Source organism: Anser anser (genome assembly GCF_964211835.1).
Source record: "Anser anser genome assembly, chromosome: Z".
NCBI classification, from domain to species: Eukaryota; Metazoa; Chordata; class Aves; order Anseriformes; family Anatidae; genus Anser; species Anser anser.
In genome coordinates this window covers 15,763,397-15,784,849 of record NC_139723.1, presented here as the reverse complement: position 1 = coordinate 15,784,849, position 21,453 = coordinate 15,763,397, and positions in this window count along the sequence as shown.

The window sequence follows — 21,453 nt, the reverse complement described above, 5'->3', positions numbered from 1 at the left end:
CAAGAAGAGGCTGACCCCCGGCTCCCCCCAGATTCCTTTCAGGTAGTTGCAGAAAGCGATAAGGTCTCGCTTGAGCCTCCTCTTCTCCAGACTAAACAACCCCTGTTCCCTCAGCTGCTACTCACAGGACTTGTGTTCCAGGTCCTTCTCCAGCTTTGTAGCCTTTCTCTGGGCACGCTCCAGGGCCACGATGTCCTTGCAGTGAGGGGCCCAAAGCTGAACACAGTACTTGAGGTGTGGCCTCACCACAGCAGAATACAAGGGGGATGATCACCTCCATGGTGCTGCTGGCTACACTATTCCTGAGACAAGCCAGGATGCCGTTGGCCTTCTTGGCCACCTGGGCGCACTGTTGGCTCCTGTTCTGGCAAGCATCAATCAGCACCCCTATATCCTTTTCCTCTGCACAGCTTTCCAGCCACTCTCCCCCAAGCCTCTAGCGTTGCATGGGGTTGCTGTGGCCAAAGTGCAGGACCCAGCATTTAACCATGTTGAACTTCATCCCACTGGCCTGTGTCCATCAACCCATCCTGTCCAGGTCCCTCTGCAGGGCCTTCCTACCCTCTGGCAGATCGACACTTCCCCCCAACTTGGTGTCGTCTGCAAACTTACTGAGGGTGCACTCAATTCCCTTGTCCAAATCATCAGTAAAGATATTAAAGAGTCTGGGCCCCAACACTAACCCCTGGAGAACACCACTGGTGACCGGTCATCAGCTGGATTTCACTTCATTCACCACTAGTCTCTGGGCCTGGCCACCCCGCCAGCTATTAACCCAGCAAATATACCTGTCTAAGCCATGGGCTGCCAGCTTCTCCAGGAGAATACTGTGGGAGACCATGTCAAAAGCTTTGATGAAGTCTAGGTAGACTACATGAACAGCCTTTCTGTCACCTACCAGATGGGTCACCCGGTGATAGAAGGAGATGAGGCTGGTCAGGCAGGTGTTGCCTTTCATGAACCCATGCTGACTGGACCCCAGTTGTCCTGCATATGCTGTGTGATTGCATTCAAGATGACCTGTTTCATCACTTTTGCTGGCACTGAGGTCAGGCTGACAGGCCTGCAGTTCCCCAGGTCCTCCTTATGACCCTTCTTTTAGATGGGTGTCACAATAGCAAGTCTCCAGTCATCTGGGACCTTCCCAGATGACTATGACTACTGATAGATGATGGAAAGTGGCGCAGCAATCACATCTGCCAACTCCCTCAGCACCCTCAGATGGATCCTGTCTGGCCCCCTGGTCTTGTGACAGTCCAGCTGGAGCAGCAGGTCTCTTAACTTTTTCCACCTGAAATGTGGGGGGTTTCTTCTGCTCCTTTGCATTTTAATTACATCCATAAAGTAACTGGGACTCTCACTGATTGTCTTCTACACCTGTCCAACAGAGCTGCAGTAGTGGTTGCAATGCAGTAGTCCAACAACAGAGCTGATGTTCACATCGCACAAAATGTCTTTTTGGTTTTTTGTTTCAGCCTTGCACAATATTCAGTTTCAAAATAACTCACAGTTGATTGCATTATTTTTCTTCCACATATGCTAAACAATTTATTTCTAAACTTTAGAATCATTTTTAGCACGTCTAGCAAGACAGCTAGGGTTGATGATTACTGTGAGAGACTTTGTCACGCTCCATTACACAGCTGAGAAACACCATCATTACCTGATTTGAAACCCCACCCAATGTGCCTCTCTCTATCTTTAGGCAAAGAAATATATTCACTTGTTTAGAATTTCTGTTTCTTTGTCTCTAGCCAAAATTTTGGGAACCAATGTAAGTCACTTATAATACTATCACAACAGATATATAGGTATTTTGGTGAAGGAAAAATTGAGCCATTACCACTTAAAAGTTAAATCACTGAAATTTTGTATTTAAAATGTGAGAAAAAAACTTGCATAAGAAAGCTACCATTGAAAGGCAGCACTTTTGGGAAATTAGAAATATTATAAATGCAGTTTTATTCTTCCTCTTTCAAAAGTCTTCTTCCTTACTTTTTCTTTCCTCACCTTCCCTGCACCCTATTGTGCTAACAGATATCAGGAAAATTTAAGTTTATCATCAAGGTAACAATAAACACAGTTTGAATTCCCAATCCACTTGCATTTTCCTCTCCTCTTCCATTCATAAATCATTGTATACTTCCACATGGACCACAACAGAACTGGTAATATATTTTGCCTTCATTGCTTCATTCTTCAACAGGTAACAATGAACAAGTACATATATTATTTTCCTGAGCTAATGAAATGAGTCTTGTGCAGCTCAACAGTTAACCCATGCTCATCCTAAAACAATTTAGAACAACATTTATGGGGTTACCAAATGCTTTGGTATATTAAATCTCCATTTTTAATTACGAATAATGCATAAAGAATCCATGAAATTACTTCCCCAGATCAGATTTACTTTTTTTGGGGGGGGGGGAATAAGTATCTTGCAATTCAAAGGCTCAGGATTGCCTCATTTAATAACAGCCTTCACTCAGCAATCCCGTACCTAACAAATCGAAAACTCAACTCTTACAATTTGAATATAGGAGAAATGAATATGGTGATGTTAGTATTTTGAATGAGTTACTGAAGATGTTTTACAGACAGGAGGTAGGATGCATGCTGTCCTAGAGAATTTACATCACATTTACCAGAGAGTGCACATGACCTTTTCCAACAGTAAAAAAGGAAGTTTTGAAAATAATAAAAGAAGGGAATTATGGGAATCATTTGTAAGGGTATTATCAGACAAGGTTTCACACTTACTGTGGTGGCTTTTGTGCAGATGCATTGTATGCATTCAATTTTTACATGAACAGAGCTCTTTGCATTTGAAAAGAAACTGGTATCATCACCTCTACAGTATGGTAGGGGAAATAAACAACAAAGAGACAAGAAACTTACCTTCATTCACCCAGGGGCGATTGTCGTGTTCTATGGAGTAGATGCCCTACAGTATTACTTACGTTGCATAAAACAGTAAAAATGTCACTATTGCTTCAGCCACACTGACACTGGCTGAACTGAAAACAACGTCAATGGCAGTTTAAGATCTTTGGATAAAGTTTATTTTTTCATTACCAGAAAAATGTGCAAGCCTTTGCCAAGTTGCAGTCAATATTTGTCTGCTTGTCTTTTATGAAACACAAAGAGATGGTATGAGTATTTTTAGGAATGTTTCAGCTATAACACTTTCAGATCTACTGATGTTATAGTGATAATCTGCTGGAATGACATTCACACGTCATTAAAATTGCTTCATTTATGATAGAGAGACTGGCAAATTTGTCATTGGTAAGGGAAGTGCAATCTCTTCATTTTTTGTTCATGCAGGTTTGTTGTTATGTGATTTAAGGATATTCTATTTAAGTGAATTTAAATAGATGGTTTAGTTAAACTGTAGTCAGAAAGGGCTGTGTAGTGTACCATGTCAGAGCAGATATCTACACTACAGCCCATGGAGGACCTCATGCCAGAGCAGGTGGATATGGCCTGAAGGAAGCTGCAGCCTGCAGAAAACCCATGCAGGAGCAGGTGGTGTGACAGGAGCTGCAGCCCACGGTGAGCCCATGGTCTCATGCTGGAGCAATCTGTTTCTGAAGGACTGCACCCTGTGGTATGGATCCATGTTACATCAATTCCTGAAGAACTGCAGCCCGTGGGAAGGACCGACATGGGATCAGTTCATGAAGGATGGCATTCTGTGAGAGGGACCCCCAGACTGAGCAGGAGTGTGACAATGACAGAGCAATAATGACAAAACATTATGGACCGACCACAGTCCTCATTCACCATCACCCTGAACAATGCAGGGTGGGGAGGAGGTTGAAGGATTGGGAGTAAAGTTGTACCTGGAAAAAAAAATTGGAGGGAAGGTGGTTTTAGTATGTTTTTAGTTCTCACTGTCCTACTCTTTTATTAATTGGAAATAAATTAAATTAATCTTCCCTGAGCTGAGACTGCTTTGCCCATGATTGTAATTGCTGAGAGATCTTCCTGTCCTTACCTAAAACCATTAATTTTTCATTGGATTTTCTCCCTGTGTCCTGCTGAGGAGCAGGAGTAAGAGAGCAGCTTGGTGGGTAACTGGCAGCTAGCCAATGTCAACCCACCACACTGTCTTATAAGAAATTTTACCTAAGTAGCTAACTCTTTGCATTTCGGAATGTGTTCATGTGGCAACATTACTCAGCTGACATCATCTTATTCTGCTGATAGAGGTTAAGGCCTCTTCAGTTTTATTATGATGGTTTTCTGTGTCTTCCCATGTTCCTTTTCTTTATTCTTCCCAAATAAAGATGGGAACCAGCTCCTTTCCTCACCTTCCTCCTAATCCCATTTTATTCAGTTTATCTGTATGCCTGTAACTTCCTAACCCTAGTCTTTTACCTTTTTTTTTTTTTTTTTAATTCACTTTTCTAACTCACCCAGTGGCTTTGGAACAACTATTTGTCAACATTTATTTTACATTTGCTAAACCAACACACCTTCTGCATCAGTACTAGTCAGATGGAGAATGCTGAACAGAATTTTCTTGACTTGCTTCTCTGTGGGCTGATCTGCCTGGATAGCCTACATCCCCCACACAACTGTGAATCAAGTCCCACAGGTTAGGAAGAAGGTTGCTGCAGAATTTAGTCCTATGTATTCTGTGTGGAAACTGAGAAACTCATGAGGCTTATCAATGTGGTCTGTTCCCTGAGCTAGACCCTACGTATTAACTGCTTAAGGAGAACCAACAAATGGGTGCAGTAGAGGGACAGCTAATTTTTTTTTTTTTTTGAAAGAAATGGAGAAAAATAAAGTAATGATGCTGTGAGAACTCCTTACACATTTGTGGCAGCATAACACAATCACCCAGATTTGAGAGTATGGTCAGAGTAGTACTGTATATATTCAGAAATATAAATAAAAGATCATCAGTGTTTTCTTAAAGAAATACAACACATTGTATTTTAAAATTTATGGAAAGGTATTAAAAAAAAAAAAGCATGCATATATATTTAAGGATTTCACACACCCCTAAAAAAAACAGAAACAACAATGACAACAAGAACAAAAAGAAAAACAACAAAAAAGAAACCCACAAAACTACAAAAATATCACCCTGAAAATGTAGTCTCTTTACTTCATTAATTTCTCTGCAATTAGCATAGGACAGCTGGGCATGCTGAGTGTAAGTACTTACTAAACATCTGTAAAAAAAATCGGAAAATCAAGCTGAGGGTTTGCCCTCCCAGATTATTTTTGAAGTTAATTTTCCTATGAAGATAATCTTTCTATTTCCCCTTCCCTTCCCTTCCCTTCCCTTCCCTTCCCTTCCCTTCCCTTCCCTTCCCTTCCCTTCCCTTCCCTTCCCTTCCCTTCCCTTCCCTTCCCTTCCCTTCCCTTCCCTTCCCTTCCCTTCCCTTCCCTTCCCTTCCCTTCCCTTCCCTTCCCTTCCCTTCCCTTCCCTTCCCTTCCCTTCCCTTCCCTTCCCTTCCCTTCCCTTCCCTTCCCTTCCCTTCCCTTCCCTTCCCTTCCCTTCCCTTCCCTTCCCTTCCCTTCCCTTCCCTTCTTTCCACCTCTACTTCTTTATTGATGACAATAACTTCAACTTTAACTCCGTTTTATTGAGGACAGGCTCCCTTCTTATACCATTAGCTTGACAGCAGTACTTTTCCACTAACTATTCATTGGTCATCAGCTTTGCCCAGCAACAGCAAACACCTAGCAACTTCCATGTCTTAACAGTTGGAGAACAAGCAGTCCTGAGACAGCAAGGTGTCTTCTGAATTACCCTTCTTTGTTCCTTCTAAACTCTTTACATTCCTCATGGCCTCATCGATAAGAGTCTGATGTTATCACCAACCATAGGGCTTGTTGACCCCCATGGCAATACTCCCACACCTTATCTGCTGTGATGAATTGCAGAGGACTTTGAAACTCTTTTGAAAAGAAATGCTGGTGCATGAGCTTTAAGAAACATATCAAAACCAAAAGCCAGACTATGGACACTATGAAGGAAAACACCCTTCCCGCCAATCCTTCTTTTCTTCTTTACAACTTCAGTCAAAATGGTTGGAACACTTCTGAAAAAAATAAAATCTGAAAAAATACAAATAAAAAAAAATCAAAGCAAGTTGAAATGTAGTCAGAGTTCAAGGAACTCATTGTATCTTTGGAGTTATTCCTTTGCAAATCATCACATGAAAGAGATGTGGTGGGATGGTTCCTACAACTGGAGTGTTGGAATGGAAATCTCTTTAGGAAGGACAGGCAGGGAAGACAAGGAGGGGGTGTGTCTCTTTATGTCAATGAGCAGCTGGAGTGCATGGATCTATGCCTGGAGATGGATGAGGAGCCCACTCAGTGTGTTTCAGTCAATGGCTCAATATCCAAGGAGAAAACAATGTTGAGTGGTGTTCCTCAGGGATTAGTATTGGGACAAGCGCTATTTAACATCTTTGTCGGTGACACGGACAGTGGGATTTTGTGCACCCTCAACAAATTTGCCAATGACACCAAGTTGTGTGGTGTGGTTGGCATTCTGGAGAAAAGGGCTGCTATCCAGAGGGACCTTGACAGGCTTGAGAGGTAGGCCTGTGTAAACCTTATGAAGTTCAGCCAGACCAAGTGTAAGGTCCTGCACCTGGGTCGGGGCAACCCTGAGCATAAATACAGGCTGGTAGAGAATGGATTAAGATTAGCCACGAGGAGAAGGACCTGGGTGTGTTGATTGACAAGAAGCTCAACATGAGACAGCAATGTGCACCTGCAGCCCAGAAAGCCAGCCATATCCTGGGCTGCATCAAAAGCAGCATGACCAGCATGTCAAGGGAAGTGATTGTCCCTCACTTCTCTGTTCTCATGAAACCTCACCTAGAGTACTGTGTTCAGCTCCAGGGTTCTAAGAATGAGGTACATGAATATATTTGAACAAGTCCAGAAGGAGGGCCTTGAAGACAATCAAAAGGTTGGAGCACCAACCTGAAAGACTGAGGAAGTCTGAAGATGGAGATGAAGAAAGTCTGAGAGAGCTGGGGATGTTCAGCCTGGAGATGATAAGGTTCTGGGGAGACCTTGTTGCCGCTTTCTGGTACTTAAAGAGAGCCTACAGGAAAGCAGGAGAGGGACTCTTTGTCAGGACATGTAGTGATAGGAAAAGGAATAGTGGCTTTAAACTAAAAGAACGTAAATTTTGATCAGATATGAGGAAGAAATTATTTACTGTGAGGGTGGTGAGGCACTGGAACAGGTTGCCCAGAGAGTCTGTGGATGACCCCTCCCTGGAAGTGTTCAAAACTAGTTTGGATGGGGCTTTGGGCAACCTGGTCTAGTGGGAGGTGTCCCTACTAATGGCAGGGGGTTGGAATTAGATGATCTTTAAGGTCCCTTCCACCCCAAAGAATTCTAGCATTCTATAATTCTAAATAGAGAAATGCTCACATATTCTTCTGTCTCGGAATGCGCTACCTCAATTCAGATTAGTAATCATGTTTAATTCTATGTTATCCATTGAGCTGCTGGACCCCCAAACAGAATTTTAACTCATTTAGTTATATGAGCAGTAGTAATTCTCTGGAAAAGCCATAAAGGTAGCACAGGAATAAATTAAATATTGCAAAAACCTCTTTTTCCTTGACCTTTTTCCTTAAATGTCATCACATTGCTCTTTCGACAACTGTATTTGAAAAGTCAAGGTAATGCTTAGGAAGTTAAAATGCAAGGTAAAACTTAGGAAGATTTATCACAATCTTAAGAACTATATATAATATATAATATATATTTATTTAATATGTAATTTATATAATTTAATATAATTTAATTCTAATTGTTATAGTTAGCATTACAAGTATTGTTATTACTTATTTTAACAATTATTATAATAAAATGATAATACATAATTTTGTTATAGAAACAGAATTTTCTGTCACAAATCAATATCTGGTCCTAAAGAAGAGCACTTAGATCACTGTATAAAACATTTGCTGTATGGCCATCTTCACTTGCCCTTTACTTCATATTCCTGGGACTGTTGAGCCACCTCATTGCAAAACTAGAAGAAAACAGAACAGAGACACCTGGCATAGATGTATAGACATAGATGTATCTTTTTCTTTCACCTCTTGTTCAAATAAATGAAAATAAATGTGCAGTTCACAAAGGATTGTGAAGATAAATATTTTAAAATGGCCTTCAGACAGTCTGGAACTGGGGAAGGCTGGAAACCGACAGTATCAAAGAAAGATGTAAAATGGTGCACAACTTTTGTTACCCTATTAACTAGAACTTTTCTAGAAAGTATTCTGGAATATCAGAATATCTGGGGGATAATGGGAAGGGAAAAGAAAAAGAAAAAGGAAAAGAAAAAGGAAAAGAAAAAGGAAAAGAAAAAGAAAAAGAAAAAGAAAAAGAAAAAGAAAAAGAAAAAGAAAAAGAAAAAGAAAAGAAAAAGAAAAAAAGAAAAAGAAAAAGAAAAAGAAAAAGAAAAAGAAAAAGAAAAAGAAAAAGAAAAAGAAAAAGAAAAAGAAAAAGAAAAAGAAAAAGAAAAAGAAAAAGAAAAAGAAAAAGAAAAAGAAAAAGAAAAAGAAAAAGAAAAAGAAAAAGAAAAAGAAAAAGAAAAAGAAAAAGAAAAAGAAAAAGAAAAAGAAAAAGAAAAAGAAAGAAAAAAAGAAAAAAAATGTTTTTAACTGCTTATTTAGCATTACTTTTTCATAAACAGTGCAGCTGTTAAGTTTATGGACAAGACTCTTGCCACCAAGGATTACATTTAGAAAACAGAATAAAAACAAGGCAGGCTTGATTGCAGAGCTTCTGTTGATTGCCTAAAGACTTACATTAACATTGAGCCACTCTAAGAAAAAAAAGGTCAGATATGTCATGTTCTCTTTACTGCCTTATTTAATGAACCTAAAATCATGTTGAAAAAAACCCTTTTTGTCGCAAGAAAGTATTATCATTTAGTTTGCACAAAGAGCAGGAGCAGTATAAAAAGTCTTACTCACATGAAAAATGTTGTTATGTTGAAAACAACCAAATGCTGTCAGCAACATTTTGGAGTACTGTACAGTGAATTTAAACAGTCCGTATACTTGGTAGATGCATACAACAAAAATTAACTTTTGTTAAGTAGAATTGGATCAGTTTACAACAGAAAAGATTTTCTTCATTCTCCTTTATTCCATTAAAGACACAATCTCATGTATTTTCTTCATACATGTTATACAGATTTTTATTTTTGTTATGCCTTATCAGCACTTAAGCTATTTCATGGAGACATTCATGTAGAGTGGATATAAAATATTTGACACTAGTTTATAGTTTTTTTGTTTGTTTGTTTGCTTGTTTTTAGTCCTAATTTGTCTCAAAGAACTTTGTACATGTCAGTAAATTACAGTAACACTTACAATAGCATCATATTTTACACAAATTTAAGCCAATTTAAAGTGTTTTTGTTATTGAACAATTCACATACCAAAATGCAATTGCCATTCTTGTTCTTGTTCATAATGGCTTTATATTTTCTCTTTTCTATAAACACAAGTAGCTCAGTGTATCGTGTTTATGTTGCACGGGTTTAGTAGTGAGGGGCTGCAGGCTTGACCTCTGTGAAAAGCGTCCAGAAGCTGCCCCATATCAGACCAGAGCCAGCTCCAAAAGGGACGTGCTGCAAGCCAGAGCTGAGCCATGAGAGATGCTGGTTGTGCCTCTGGGAGAGCAGAGTTAAGAAAGGGGAAGAAACAATGTGCAGTAGCAGCTTGGAGAGAGGAGAACCAGCCTTGCAACCACCAAGGTCGGTGCAGAAGGAGGGCAGGAGGTGCTCCAGGCACGAGACCATTTTGTTTCCCTGCGGCCTGTGCAGAGGCCCCTGGTGGAGCAGGCTGTCCCCCTGCAGCCCATGGGTCCCACACGGAGCAGATCTCCACGCTGCAGCCCGTGGAGGAGCCCCCGGTGGAGCAGGTGGATGTGGCCTGGAGGAGGCTGCGGCCCATGGAGAGCCCCCGCAGGAGCAGGCCCCGGGCCGGAGCTGCAGCCCGTGGAGAGGAGCCCACGCAGGAGCAGGGGGTCTGGGGGGAGCTGCCGCCCGTGGGGGACCCGTGCTGGAGCAGTTTGCTCCTGGGGGATGGACCCCGTGGTATGGAGCCATGTGGGAGCAGTTCTTGAAGAGCTGCTGCCTGTGGGCAGACCCCGCAGGCTCAGTTCGGGAAGGATGGCATCCTGTGGGAGGGACCCCACGGGGAGCAGGGGCAGAGAGTGACCGTGAAGGAGTGGCAGAGACAAAGTATCACGGACTGACCGCAGCCCTGATCCCCTGCTCCTCTGTGCCGCTTGGGGTGAGGAGGTAGAAGAGAGTGGATGGGGGGAAGGTGTTTGTAGTTCGCTTTTAGTTTCTCACTGTTCTATTCTGCTAGTGATTGGCAAGAAATTCCATTATTCTCCCTATCTTGAGTCTGTTTTGCCCATGACAATAATTGTTGAGTGATCTCCCTGTTCTTATTTCTAACCTTGAGCCCTTTCCATTTTATTTTCTCCCCTTTTCCTTTGGGGAGGGGCAGTGACAGAGTGGTTGTGGTGGAGTTCAGCTGTCCAGCAGGGTAAAACCACCACATAGGTAAGAAGATGGGGCAGGGGGTAAATAAGGAGGTAACAAAGTCCAAAAGAAGCTATAGTCCATTAGATGGAAGAGCTTCTCAGATCTAAAAGCAATATTCCAATATTCCTAATGATGACAAGGAGAGTACAATCATTTCTATGTATCAGAAAGAGGGTAATTGCTTTTTAGTGAAAGAGGATTTGTCTGTGTGTGTGTGTTTGTATATTTTTATCTTTTGATTATTTATTCACTGGACCTATTTGTCTTACTTTTTCTGTTTCTTTAACTTTTGGCTGAAGTAAGGACTAAATATCTAATTTCATCATTCTTCTTGTTTACTTCCATCAGCTGTGACTAGGCATGGAAGCACTCCGAAATGGTATCTGAAATAATTTGAGTTGTTTCTTTATTATGTAATCCTTTTTCTGAGCCCTGCATATGAATATGATGCTCTAGAAACAGCTACAATAAGGCCAAAATCACAACAGAAAAGTCAACACGTCAAATGAGTATTTACCAGGAAAACAAAGTTTATATCATAAAACGTGTTCTGTACTTATCTTGATGAACAAATGGGATATATTTGGAGAAAACACTTTTTTAATTCTCAGGATTAAGGAAACAAATTTAAAATATCCTTTATAAAACAGAATGAGTGAAGTTTAATTATAACTATATTAAAAGATCTTTGTTTTACATGTAGTAAACTGCATAAGGGAGAATAGATTCTTCAATAAACTGTAATAGTGCTAACACAGGTTTTCCACCTATGTTTTGCAGTTAACCATGATAGAAGCTTTTATAGTTATGGTACTGAATTTAAAATTTTGAAGGATCCAGAACATCGTTACAAAACAACTGTGACATAGAAAGAAGGTCTCTGAGAAGAATTCCATGTATCACAACCCTCGTTCATGAAGAATAACAAAGCCTTCAACTTGTCACTGGATTGTTTTCTTCAGTCCTTGTCAGAATCCAGTTCCTAACCGTCACTTTTTACTCTATAGAACTTCACCTTCAGCTCCTCATTTTTAATACATTAACATTACAATATGAACTGCTATGAACAGCACAACCAATAGGTTTGGATTCTACCTCTAGCTTAGCAGAAGCAAAGGCTGTGTTCAAGTTCAGAGAAGAGCTGAAGGACAGTCTCCTGTGTGAGATTCTGCTGGTACTTCAAGGCATAAACACAATATCTAACGCAGAGGCAAAAGAGGTATTGCAGTCTTGCTTTGATCTTCTACACATGCTTGGTCTGGCCCAAAAATATCCAACTGTAATGATGAAAAGCTAATGTCAGAATTAATCTAAAGATCTTTTTAATACACAGTTTGAACTAAACCCAGTGTATATGGAAACTCCAGCAATTATTGTCCTTTGACGATAGGACCTTCAAACATGTGCCAAAGTATTTTATACATTTACATATGTATGTGTGTTAACATATGTACATGTGAGAGAGATAAACTAAACCTGGGTGGTGTATTTCAAACAACAAGGTCTACTAAATGCCGTATTCATTCTCAGCTTTTGCCAGGACTGCAGTTTGTCCCCCCAGTTACTGGCAGACATATATTTTCCTTGTCAGTTTCTATTCAGAAATGGAAGGCTGAAATAATAAATAGATATATCTCTAGTAGGTGTGATGGTAGATCCATTTTAAAAGCCTAGTGATTAAAGGAAATATTTTAGTGTTAACAGCTTGCTATTTTGCACAAAAATCCAGAATAGATTTTTGGACATCAGAAGAGCTTGTATCTTCACAGAGGAATGACCAGTTGCAGGATGCTATATTATCATCCAACAAGCTTTGTTCCTAAATGGAAAGGATATGCTTTTTTCCAGAAAAAAAAAAAAAAAAGTGTTTTCTCAAGTCCTTACTGCAAGAACTTCCTGTTTCTCAAGAAGAACAAAGATGCTTTAGAATTCATCAGTCAGGGCATTTGATTTGTATCAGTTTGGGAAAAATCTCAATGAAAAGTCATGGTGGAAAGACAAGAGACATTTATTTTCCCCCATCAGTTATTCAATGGTAGTATAGCTTTCTGGGGAGTTGGGTAGCCAGGAGAGGTAAGGGTGGCAGCTACTTTGATCCTCATGGAAACAGACTGGCTCTGAATGACTTGCTGGGACTTTGATAGCTAGTTATAGCCTCCTAATAGGCCATTTGATGTGAAGAGATTTAAGCAGTTGAATTCAAGCTGTGCGTTCTGACAGCTAAATGAAACATGGATTTGAATTTTTTTATTTTTTATTTTTCTCCTAGCCAAAGTATACCATTGTATTTTGCATCCAGTGCAAAGGGTCTCAGGATAAAACAACGAACGTCACTTGTTAGTTTTAATTCATGATTCCCATCTATTCATATACATATCTATGCAGAATATCTGCATATATCTTGATGTCAGAGATGGGCTTACGTCACCATTGCAGGAACATGCAACCAGTAGCGCCTACAAGATTTTCTGCAGAGTCCTGACATGATAGTCAGAATAATTTTAGACCAGTAGTTTTGAAGAGCCAGAATAAACTGTAGCAACCTTCCCAGTCCGTGTTAGAGTACTGTCAACTCTTCTGTGGCTGTGAAAATTTCACTCCCTAATGACTCAGGCACTTTGTTCACCTGTCAGAACCCTATCCTCTACCATTTTAGAAGGGATCTTTGGAAAGCAAACTATCTTCTTAGTCAAACTGAAGGTATTTTCAGGTACATTAGTGCTCAGTCCTTAAACACAGACATTCCTACTCTGTCCCCTTTAGCCTCCTTTGTTTTTAAATCATTGATTTCTGTTCTGGTTTGTTTTGATTTGTAGTAAACGTTACATCTGCATGGACAGTTACTCTATACCATCAGCTGGAGGTCAGATACATCGAGAATCTTTCTAAAATCCTATATGTACCTGTTCTGCTGGTGAAGGTAAACCAGAAACATCACTGACACAAGCAGCAGGAAGATGTGTTAATAACATCAAATGAGCAATGTGCAGGTTCTGCAGCTGTCAGACTGGTTATTGCACACACCCTCAGCTTTCTGAAACATTCATAATGAAAAATATGTTGCCCATGATCTCTGCCAAACTATCAATTTATTTTTAATAAACAACAAAACTGCTGGGGAGTTTTGATAGGAATTCCCTCTTGGTGAACCTTTCAAGTAGAGGCATTTTACCTTTCATGTTGTCCTTTTTCAGGAACATCATCACTTGAGTCTATTTAATGCTATATTAACTTTTTCAGATATGCTGATGACCTACCAGGATTTTTTTTTTTTTTATTTTTTGGGGGGTGGGGGGTCGGGGGTGGGTGGGAGGGCTGAGAGTGGCAGTTTTCTTAGAAAACCTACTTGATAGAAGCTGTTTTGTTTCTATCTTCAAACAGCCTCTTCAATTTCATATGATGTTGTTAGTAAGAGCCTTAAAGACATTCTTAACTGAAAGGCATCTTACCTTCTGATAAATGAGAAATATACTCCAAAAAGACTAATTACAAAACTTTTTTTTTTTTTAAATATATATATATATAGAGAGAGAGCACAACTTTAAAGAAAAATCTTGCAAAAGGACTATTAGCAAAGACTTGCCTCTTCCCTTCTCCTCTCATCCACTCTCCTCTGCCCCTTCTCCCCTTCTTCTTTTCCTTTCCCTTTCCCATTTACCTTTCCCTTCTTTTCCTTTTGCCATCACAGATCACTTATTGTGGAGGTATTAATTCTGACCTGGGTTGCAGAAAGGGAGTATTCCTGATTCTTTGATTCCTCCAGTCTCTGCCTCTTTCTCTGTGAGAATCCTAAAGGTATAATCTACCCAGAGCAGTAAACTATTTTTCAGGTAGGAAATGGAAAAATCATAAATGCATCTGATGAGGATGGGACCCACCTGTATCTATCTATACCTCTTTGGCACAGTTTTGGAATGAAGTAGACGATCAGGTATGCCTGTTCATTAAGACATTTTAAGGGGGATTCTCTCTCTCTCTCTCTCTCTCTCTCTCTCTCTCTCTTTTTACTCTCTGCATGACTAAAGGGTACTCATGCATCTGTTCATGATGTCTCCATTTTACTGAGAATTTATTCAGCAGAAACATTATGTGCAACTGCTGTGTAAGTCATCAAAAGAGAACTGGGAATCCCCAACTTATTTCTTTCCCCTAACTGCACTGATTTAATAATAATTAATAAAATTCTGCATTTTTATCACACTTTTCAATCATAGAATTCAAAATTGAGTTGCAAATGTTAATTAAGTTTGAGGGTATCCATAAAACCGAAATGGAGCATGATGAAAATCTCAATTCTTTAGTTGCAGAAACAGTATGTGTGACAACAGAAAGGATAGGACAAAGAGCCTATGTTACTTTATTCTTTCTTGTTCGCGGTCACACACTGAAATCCAGCCATGAGGAGGCATTCTGTTAATTAGCAGTAGTATAAAAAACTTGCAGTTGTATAACAGAAGCTAGTAATGTGATGGTTTACTTCCCAGAATTACAGACTTAATTGTGGCTGACATATTTGAAAGCAAACCATAGTCCTTTATAAAAAACACGTGATAATATATGAAACAGTTGCCATTTCTGTTTGTATCTTGAACTTATGGTCTCTCTACAAACTCTTCTAACTCAGGAGAGAGCAGCCATCAGTAAGTGTCGTATGAAAATTATGGAACATGGAGAGAGGTTCTTGAAGGACAAATAAAAGCAAACCTCAGGATGAAAATGAAAGAAAAAGCCCAGAAGAGAGCCCTTCAGAAAGAAGCTGGCTGGAACGTACCGACTTGATAGGAAAGCTATCAAGGGAAAAGATAACGGAGCAAAAAGTAGTGACAGAGGTGGCTGGGAGGAAAAAAAAAAAAAGTTATAAAAAGAATGTATGGGGTTTTATTTGTAACTGTTCTGGGAAATGGTTTCTCTTAGTTTAAACTGTATTGTAAAACATCTTTAGAAAAGAAAATTGGGTTTGACTCTTCCCTGTTAGAATATGAAGTTCTTTACATGTGTGAATTTGTATTGGGTTTACATGGCAAGGTTTTGGTAGTGGGGGGGCCTGCAGTGATGGCCTCTGTGAGAAGAATCCAGCAGCGGCCCCATGTTAGGTAAGGGCCAGTTTCAGCCAGCTCCAAAGGGACCTGCCGTTGGCCAGAGCAAAGCCAATGAATGATGTTGTTTGTGCCTCTGGGAGAGCAGATTTAAGAAAGGGGGACCAAAAAAAAATACTATATATATATTATTCACAACAGCATCTGGGAGAATGAGGAGTGATAAACAGACACCAAACACCAAGGTTAGTGCAGAAGGAGGGCAAGAGGTGCTCCAGGCACGCAGCACAAGTTCCCCTGTGGCCTGTGGAGAGGCCCCTGGTGCAGCAGGCTGTCCCCCTGCAGCCCATGGGTCCCACACGGAGCAGATCTCCACGCCTATGGAGGAGCCCCCAGTGGAGCAGGTGGATGTGGCCTGGAGGAGGCTGCGGCCCATGGAGAGCCCCCGCAGGAGCAGGCCCCGGGCCGGAGCTGCAGCCCGTGGAGAGGAGCCCACGCAGGAGCAGGGGGTCTGGGGGGAGCTGCCGCCCGTGGGGGACCCGTGCTGGAGCAGTTTGCTCCTGGGGGATGGATGGACCCCGTGGTATGGAGCCATGAGGGAGCAGTTCTTGAAGAGCTGCTGCCTGTGGGCAGCCCCTGCAGGCTCAGTTCGGGAAGGACGGCATCCCATGGGAGGGACCCCATGTGGAGCAGGGGCAGAGAGTGACTGAGAAGGAGCAGTGGTGGAGACGAAGCGCTATAGACTGACCGCAGCCCCTATTCCCCATTCCCCTGTGCCACTGGGGGGGAAGGAGGAGGTGGGGGGGGGGGGGGGAGTAGAAGAGGGTGGGTGGGGGGAAGGTGTTTTGTTTTTTGTTTGTTTGTTTGTTTCTCACTGCTGTATTTTGTTAGTAATAGGTAATAAATTATATTAATCTCCCTATGTTGAGTCTGTTTTGCCCATGACAATAACTGTTGAGTGATCTCCTTGTCCTTATATGTACTCTTGATTCCTTTTCATTTAATTTTCTCCCCATTTCCCTCTGAGGAGGGAGAGTGAGAGCAGTTGTGGTGGAGTTCATGTGGTGGGTAAAACCACCACAGAAATGCATGTTATTTTCATGCTACTTTATTAATATTCATCACTATTGTAATGAAAGTTTTCTAGCTGTCAAAGTCTGATCTGTTGTACTAACAATCGTATTTATTATTTTCATTTACTGATGTGTTAAAGACATTCAGAACTGCTTATCTTTTAACTTGTCAGTGGCTTTATTTATTTATTTATTTTAATGCACTATATCTAATTTCTGTTTTTCACTCTTTTGGATTTCTTCAGGAAATATTTGTTAGAAAAATTTAATTGTCTAAGCTTTTGACCAGGGACTGACTTACTTTGATCTAATCTCACGGTACCAAGAGAACAAGTCACAGAGGTATAAAATGCTTTCCTATACATCTGGTAAGTGGTCATCCATCACTCTGAGTACCTAAGGAGTATTCACTCTCTCTCATCATTTCCTTTTTTTCATGACTAATGCCTTGTCAAAATGCCATCTTTTCCAAATTAAACCCATTTTGACTAACATAAGTGAAATAAAAGCCTCTTCTGTGGCTTCTTTTAAAATATTTTTGTAATACTAAAAATTGTTAATCCTTTTTTTTTTCCTTTTCTTTAAAACCATGAATGGCAAAAGATTTCTTTCTAAGAGGTGTTTACAACAGACATGCTTTAATGAGACAGGCTTAATGACAGCAGCCCAACGAAAGGTATAAATGGCATGAAAAGCACAAGATAATGCCCTTAGCATGAAACGTGGAGCCATAAATATGTGGAGCGAGGAAGAAACTGTATTAACAGTAGTTGAGATTCATTCTGTAAAGTATGGAGAGAGGTATGTTATTATAATAGCTTGTAATAGTAGTGAAGCATAAGTCTTAGTGGTATTTGTTATCTGCGCATTGTTGATGGGTTTTGGTCATGTTTTTAAAGAAAGTTCACAAATCGTTCATGCATCTATTTGAAATAAAGTCCTGTTATTGGAATAAAAGAAGAGGATGTAGCGGGGAGCCAGATTACTTTGTGCAGGTACTTTAGTACCATCCCTATAGCATAGTCGGCCTTGAATCATGTAGTCTCTATGTCTCATTGTCTGCCTCCTTTGCTGATTACTCCAAAATCCTGACACTGACGACAGGGAGAAGGGAGGATAAAGGACAGATAGATGTCTATAGTATATACTGCATTATATATAACTTATTGTGTTTATAGATAGTAGTCATCTGATAACTGAAAATTGTCCAAGTCCACAGATATAACTGGTAGAAGTGGAAACAAACCCAAAACTTATGCTTCCTAGGAAGAAGCTCAGATTCATCAAAGCATTCTGACCTCCTTTCACATATAAGCTGGCAAAAGCAAAGTGAAGCAAAGTGAATTTGCAAAAGAGGTATTTTACTAATGAAAGTTATGAAATGGCATATATATTGATTTAAGCAATATTTATTTATTTATTTGTATTTTTTATTTTTACTTTCCTTAGCATGTGGCATGCAGGGAATCATTACTAGTCAGTCTCTTCAATATATCTACAAGGAAACATAAATGGGAGAGGAAATCTGCAATAGGACAAGCAGTTCTGAATGTCATTAGGCTCTTGATGTTTACAGCCATGTGAAAATGAATCTGACATGCTTTATTACAGAACAGTGATGGAGCAGCACTTGACTGAGCTGGAAAATCTTTCACTTGCTATTATGCTGTTATGGCTGAAATGAATGTAGAATAGAACCTAAAGTCACCTTTCCTAAAAATCTTATGCAGCTGCACTTCTCCATTTCATACAGAAGTGCAACTTATGTATTCTGCAGTTATGAGGAGGGAAAATCATCAGTCACACTTATTTTCTTACATTTGCCTACTCAAGCAAATGCCATTGTAATGACAATAGTATATTTCTAATGTATTGTCACCATCAAGGAACCAGAAACACAGAAAAGTTTTCACTTGACTTTGTCTAAAATGTGATAATCTTTTAAGTATTAGAACCGTACAAAATCACTGGTGTGAGGAAGTACAGTTATTTTTTTTCCCTTGTGATATTTAAACAGTGAAATTTCTGGCTTAGTGCTAACACTGGAATCAAGTGAGTCCTGACTCTCTTGACTATTCATTATGAATCTGTCTAAAGAAAATTCCAAGATGTGTCCTCACTCTCTTTAACACATAGAATAATCTGCACTACAAACTTAGATTTAGTTGCCTGTGAATTTCTATAGAATGGGAGTAGGGAATGGTGAATGGGAATAGGGAATAGGGAAAGGGAGAGGGAAAGAGAAAGAGAAAAAGAAAAGGAAAGGGATGGAAAGGGAAAAGGAAAGGGAAAGGGAAGGAGAAAGGGAAAGGGGCAGAGGCAGGAAGGGAAGGGAAGGGAAAGGAAGGAAAAAGGATGTGCTGTTTCCACACGTCCTGTCATTGCTTACCAGGGACTGACACCTCTCTGCTTCCCCTCCTCAGGAAGCTGCAACGAGGTCACATCTTGACCTTCTTTTCTCCAAACTAAACAACCCAAGTGTCCTCAGCCTCTCCTCACAGGACATGCCCTTCACCCTTTTTACCAGCTTTGTTTCTGTCCTCTGGATGCTTTCAAGTATCTTAATATCCGTTTTATGTTGTGGAGCCCAGAACTGCATGCAATATTCAAGGTGAGGCCATACCAACACTAAATACAGCGGGAGAATCGCCTCTTTTGACCAGCTGGCTATGCTGTGTTTAATGCATCCCAAAATGTGTTTTTCTCTCTTTTCTGCCAGGGCACACTGCTGACTGATATTGAGCCTGCTATCAACCAGTGCCCCAGATCCCTTTCTCCTGAGCTGCTCCCTAGCTACTAATCTCCCAGAAGATGAGTGGATAGAACAGATACTGGAGAAGTAAATTTGTATTTCCATAAGACACACTGTGCAAGCAACAACAGTTAGGTTCAGAATGTAGAATTATATATGTTGGCTCTGATTCTGTTATGGCACAAAAACTTAGCTTTGTAGCTAAGAGTTCTCAATTACTTCTTATTTATACTTTGTATAAAAATAAATAAATGCAAAACAAAAACTCTAAATGTAATAACAATTTCCTGTATAAAGCCAAAATTAAAACAAACAATCAACTAAACAAAGCAGATAATATTTTATCTACATGACTGTCCTGAAACTATATGTCATATTAGAATTTTAAATTGATTTCCTTGTAAGAAACTCACATTTTATTGATTCTTTAATTGTCATCTGGATGCTTAAGAATAGCATACAATAGAATACAACTGTGAAGTATTAAAGATTGACAGATTCTGACCAACCTCATCTCCTTTGATGAGTGGGTGACCTGCCTGGTGGATGACAGAAACGCTGTTGATGTAGTTTACCTAGACTTCAACAAAGCCATTGACATGGTCTTCCACAGTATTCTCCTGGAGAAGCTGGCAGCCCATGGCTTGGACAGGTACCCTCTTTGATGGGTTAACAACTGGCTGGATGGTCAGGCCCAGAGAGTGGTGGTGAATGAAGTGAAATCCAGCTGGTGACTGGTGATGTTCCCCAGGAGTTGGTGTTGGGGTCCAGACTCTTTAATGTCTTTACTGATGATTTGGACAAGGGAATTGAGTGCACCCTCAGTAAGTTTGTAGACGACACCAAGTTGGGGGGAAGTGTCGATCTGCCAGAGGGTAGGAAGGCCCTGCAGAGGGACCTGGACAGGATGGGTTGATGGATAGAGGCCAGTGGGATGAGATTCAACATGGCTAAGTGCTGGGTCCTGCACTTTGGCCATAGAAACCCCATGCAACGCTAGAGGCTTGGGGGAGAGTGGCTGGAAAGCTGTGCAGAGGAAAAGGATCTGGGGGTGTTGGTTGATGCTCATCTGAACATGAGCTGGCAATGTGCCCAGGTGGCCAAGAAGGCCAACGGCATCCTGGCTTGTTATCAGGAACAGCATAGCCAGCAGGATGAGGGAGGTGATTTTCCCCTTGTATTCTGCTGTGGTGAGGCCACACCTTGAGTACTGTGTTCAGTTTTGGGCCCCTCACTGCAAGAAAATCATCGAGTCCCTGGAGTGTGTCCAGAGAAAGGCTATGAAGCCAGTGAAGGGCCTGGAACACGAGCCTTATGAAGAGTGGCTGAGGGAACTGGGTTGTTTAGTCTGGAGAAAAGGAGGCTCAGGGGAGACTTTATTGCTCTCTACAGCTACCTGAAAGGAAGTTGGGTGGAGCAAGGGAACAGCCTCTTCCGTCAGGTAACTAGCGATAGGACAAGAAGAAATGTCCTCAAGTTGTGCCAGGAAGAGGTTTAAGTTGGAAATTAGGAGAAATTTCTTCTCAGAAAGAGTAGTCAGGCACTGGAACAGGTTGCCCAGGGAGGTAGTGGAGTCACCGCCCCTGGGGGTGTTTAAGGAAAGGTTGGACTTGGTGCTTAGGAACATGGTTTAGCAGGTGATGTCGGTAGTAGAGTGATGGTTAGACCAGATGATCTTGGAGTTCTTTTCCAACCTTAATGATTCTTCGATTCTATTATTCTATGATTCTCTATATATCTGAGCTAAGACATGGCTTCCCTGAAGTACTGTGTATAGTTGGTGCCTTTCAGTTTTTGAACTGGTAGGGAAGAATTGGCCAAGAAAAGAAGTGTCTCTAAAAACATTTTTCCTCTAGTGTTTGTTGGCTTATCTATTTCTTTACAGATCTGCCTGATCTGTAGATTTTCAAAACAATTTTTGCAGTTCCATTTCATGACTGTGTTTTCAGCAGTGTTGAAGCCTTTCTGATATGTGTTTGCCCTTGGCTGCCTTCCTGTCTCTTTGTCAGTATTCGCCTCGTT